Source organism: Lactuca virosa, chromosome 3, assembly GCF_052849685.1.
Source record: "Lactuca virosa cultivar CGN04683 chromosome 3, Lactuca_virosa_CGN04683_v6, whole genome shotgun sequence".
Taxonomy (NCBI): Eukaryota; Viridiplantae; Streptophyta; class Magnoliopsida; order Asterales; family Asteraceae; genus Lactuca; species Lactuca virosa.
In genome coordinates this window covers 410,007,149-410,012,266 of record NC_136428.1, presented here as the reverse complement: position 1 = coordinate 410,012,266, position 5,118 = coordinate 410,007,149, and positions in this window count along the sequence as shown.

Here is a 5,118-nt window from a genome sequence, read left to right as displayed (position 1 = left end):
TTTATTTTGAGTAATAAAACTACTTTTATATATGCTAATAGTAATCGGGGATTCTAAACTGGCATCTCTACCTCTAGGACAGATAACCTGCTTTTAGGGAAAATATAGGATTTTCCCAGGATAACACTGGCATTTCTAAAACTGATGGTTTATTTTCTACTAATGGATGTTCGTATTCATTCCATGACTCCTTGGATTGTGCGTATTTAGTACGAACCGGGAAGTCATGGAAGGAATGGGTTTTTCAAACATGCTTTCATAAGAAAATATAGGATTTTATTGAGAAACACTCTTCAAAAGAATCAAAGAACATTTTTCCACCAAAACTAAATGCTTATGAACTCACCAGCTTTATGCTGATATTCTTTCAAAACTGCTTGTATTCTGAGGGAATTAGTAGACAGGTACTTCCAGGCTTTTAGAGAAGTCGGCGCGTTAGAGTCACGTCTTTCGATTTTACTTTTGTTATGAATAAAACCTTGTATTAAAACAATGTAAACCTTTTTCATATATGTATTCAATGTTTGGTTGTGTTTACTATGCTTGCTATGATACAACTATTGTGATACTACGCATGACGTCAACCACCCCCGAACGTTTCCGCCGTTCCGGTTTGGGGGTGTGACATATCCCCCCCCATAAAAGCATTTAAAATCATTTAAAAGATAAGTTAAGGGGTACGAACTCACCTGTAGTGAGTAACTCGAATGTAAGATCGATAAGGATGTTAAGTGTCAAGTGAAGGCCGGAGCACACACGGATCCTATTTAGCATATAATGACACATATGTGTATCGAATTAGTTTATAAATTCTAATCATGAAATGGAACAACCTTAGGGACTAGAAAACACTTGTAATGAAATGTTACACCACATAGGGTTGCATATAAGGGGTGTAGGGCCTCACATTGGAGTTTACGGACCAAATGGTAAGACTCCCATGAGTTCACGGCCCATGGGTTTACGGCCCTAGGAGTTTACGGCCGTAAACTCATGGTATTTTGTACCAAAGTGTGTGTTAAGGTCTAATGGTCTTCCAAGAAGTGTTCTAGTTCACAAGCTTAGCTCCTAGAAGAGTTTAAGGTAATATGGCACCATTTTAAGGGTTTACGGCCAAGGGAGATTATCTTGTCCGTAAACTCCCATTGTTATTATCAAATGGATGTTTTCTAAGTGTTCTTCAAGTATTTCAAGTATACAACAAGCTAAGGAGAGAGTACTTACGATATAGAAGCTTGAAAGGGTGTTTAAGGTCCAAAAACACTAGTGTGTGTTCTTGGTTTTCTTGGTGTTTCTTGAAGATCTAACCAAAATAGATGATTTCATGGATGAAATCAAAGGGTGATACTAGATAATGAGATGTATCAACTAATCAAAGGATGAAACACTTACATTTTTGAAGATAAAAATGAAGATCCTTATGATACTTGAGAGAGCAATCGGGTTCCTTGACTTGAAAAGGTTAGAAATGACTAGAAATGGCAATAAGACTCATATATTGACATGAGTTTACGGCCGTAAACTCATGGTGATGTGGTTTTATGGCATGATTAGTGCACATTGGACTCAAGCAGATAGTTCCTAACACCCGATCCTTGAATGTACTTTGCTTAGAACACTCAAATAGACTCTAAATAGTGCTAAATGATAGCAGAAACAAGTCTGATTTTGATTGAATTGAATGGTTGTACAAGATAGAAATTTCGGATTGTCACATCATCCCCCCGTTAGAGAGAATTTCGTCCCAAAATTAGAGTTTAAGCAAATAAGTAGTTACAAATAACTAAGTAAAAACATGAGGATATTTCAGTTTCATCTGATCCTCGCGCTCCCAAGTGAATTCAGGTCCTCGCTTGGCATTCCAACGAACCTTCACTATCGGGATACGACTTTGTTTCGTTTGCTTGACCTCTCGGTCCATTATCTCTACTGGTTCTTCCGCGAAGTTAAGGCTCTCGTTGATCTCGATCTCATCGAGCGGGATTACAAGAGTCTCGTCGGACATACACTTTTTTAAGTTCGATACGTGGAAAGTAGAATGTACGTTACTGAGTTCACGCGGTAGATTGAGTTTGTAAGCTACAGGGCCGATTCTAGCGAGAATCTCGAAAGGCCCTATGTATCTTGGATTTAACTTTCCACGCTTACCGAAGCGTATCAAGCCCTTCTAGGGTGAGACTTTCAGAAGAACGCGGTCTCCCACCTAGAATTCCAAAGATTTCCTTCTCTTGTCAGCGTAGCTTTTCTGTCGGTCTCTAGAGGCTTTCAATCGTTCATGAATCTGAACGATCTTCTCTGTCGTTTCCCGTATTATTTCCGGACCTGTGAGAGTGTTGTCAAGAATTCGTCCTTTAGCCAACTGTGTGTCACCCACGTCAGCCCAGCACAGAGGGGATCTGCACTTACGGCCATAGAGGGCTTCAAATGGAGCAACCTTTATGCTCGAGTGATAACTGTTATTGTAGGAAAATTCGACAAGGGGTAAGTGGGTATCCCATGACTTTCCAAAGTCAATAACACAGGCTCTCAACATATCTTCCAAAGTTTGTATCCTTCTCTCACTTTGCCCGTCGGTTTGCGGATGGTAGGTTGTACTCATGTCCAGCCTAGTTCCTAGGGAACTTTGTAGCAACTGCCAGAATCTTGAAGTGAATCTACTATGTCTATCAGAGATAATGTATAAAGGAACACCATGCAGTCGTACGATTTCCCTAATGTAAGTTCTTGTTAGTTTCTCCATCTTGTCAGTCTCTTTGATTGTTAGGAAATGCGCGGATTTGGTCAATCTATCGACGATGACCCAAATGGTATCAAGTCCACCCGTTATCTTGGGCAACTTGGTTTTGAAATCCATAGTAATCCGCTCCCATTTCCACTTTGGTATCTCTGGTTGCTGTAGTAATCCTGAGGGTTTCTGGTACTCGACCTTAACCTTTGCGCAAGTAAGACATTTACTCACGAAGGTAGCAATATCTGCTTTCATGTTAGGCCACCAATATAGCTTCTTAAGATCCATATACATCTTATCTGAACCTGGGTGGACGGAATATCTAGTGTTGTGCGCTTCAGTCATGACCAGGTCTCTGAAACCACCGTGTTTCGGTGTCCAGATACGATCCATGAGATATAAGGCTCCGCCACCCTTGATTTCCAAGTTTTTATCCATCCCTCTCAGGGATTCACTCTCCATATTTTCAGGTTTCAAGGCTTCTAGTTGAGCCCCTTAATTTGTGTGGACAAGTGTGAATGGATGGTCATAGTCAATGATTTGACTCTCCGACCAGAGTATTCTTTCCGACTTAGGGCGTCAGCTACCACGTTGGCTTTACCGGGATGATAACGAATTTCGCATTCGTAGTCATTGAGTAGCTCGACCCACCGTCGTTGTCTCATATTGAGCTCCTTCTGATAAAATATATGCTGAAGGCTCTTGTGGTCTGTGAAGATAGTGCTCTTTGTACCATACAGGTAGTGTCTCCAGATCTTCAGAGCAAATACCACTGCTCCTAACTCAAGATCGTGTGTTGTATAGTTGACTTCGTGTGTCTTAAGCTGACGTGAGGCATAAGCAATGACCTTTCCTCTTTACATAAGAACACAACCAAGCCCTTGGTTGGATGCATCGCAATACACAACGAAATCTTCTATCCCTTCTGGGAGGGATAATATCGGTGCGGTGCACAAGGGTTGTTTCAGTGTTTGGAACGCCTTCTCTTGTTTCTCTTCCCAGTCAAAGGCCATGCCTTTCTGGGTCAGTGTAGTAAGCGGTTTAGCGATGCTAGAGAAGTTATGTATGAACCTTTGATAGTAGCCAGCGAGACCTAGAAATTGTCAAATTTCTATAGGTGTCTTTGGTGCTGACCAGTTCTCAATGGCCTTTTCGTGAATTCCCTTTTCGCTAACAACGTGGCCCAAGAATTCGACTCTTCGAATCCAAAACTCGCACTTAGAGAACTTCGCACAGAGCTTCTCCGATCGTAATGTTTCTAAGACTCTTCGTAGGTATTGACTATGCTCCTCCTTACTTCGAGAGTAGATAAGTATGTCATCAATGAAGACAATGACAAACTGATCCAAGTAAGGACAACACATCCTATTCATTAGATCCATGAGTACAGCTGGTGCGTTGGTTAATCCGAACGGCATCACTACAAACTCGTAGTGTCGATAACGAGTTCGGAAGGCTGTCTTGGGGACATCCTCCTCTAGCACTCGTAACTGGTGATACATGGATCTTAGATCTATCTTAGAGAAGTAGTTCGCTCCTTGAAGTTGATCAAATAAGTCGTCAATACGGGGTAGAGGATAACGATTCTTGACGGTAAGTTTGTTCAGCTCTCTGTAGTCGATGCACATACGAAACGATCCGTCTTTCTTCTTCACGAACAAGACCGGTGCTTCCCATGGTGAGAAGCTTGGTCTAATGAATCCCTTCCTGAGACGTTCGTTAAGCTGACTAGAAAGTTCCTGCATCTCTGCTGGAGCTAGACGATAAGGCGATTTGGCTACTGGGGTAGCCCCTGGAACTAAGTCGATTCGGAACTCGACTTGACGCTTTGGTGGTAATCCTGGTAGTTCTTCTGGAAAGATGTCGGGAAAGTCGCGTACTTCTGGAATGTTCTGAATGTCTTTCACTTCTTGACTCATATCGACGATGTGTGCAAGGAATGCATGTTATTCCTTTCGTAAGCACTTCTGAGCTTGAATACACAAAATGATGCGAAGGTTCGTACTTGATTTGTCGCCGTAGATAACTAGTGATTCGTTGTTAGGGAGGTTAAGACGAACTGATTTCTCAAAGCACATGATGTAGGCGTGAAGAAGACTCAACCAATAAATGCCAATTATGACGTCGAAACTTTTAACTGAGACCGGCATGAGGTCGATTTGGAAAGAATGACCATCTAGAGTTAAAGTACAACCTATGTATATGCAGTTAGTGCTTTCCATTTTCCCATTTTCCATTTCTACAGTGAATGATTCCTCTAGTGCATGTGGTTTTTGTTTAAGTAAGTGAGCAAATTTCTGGTTCACGAAACTCCTCTCCGCTCCACTATCAAATAGTATGCAAGCATATGAATTATCGAGGAGAAACGTACCAGTAACTACCGTAGGATC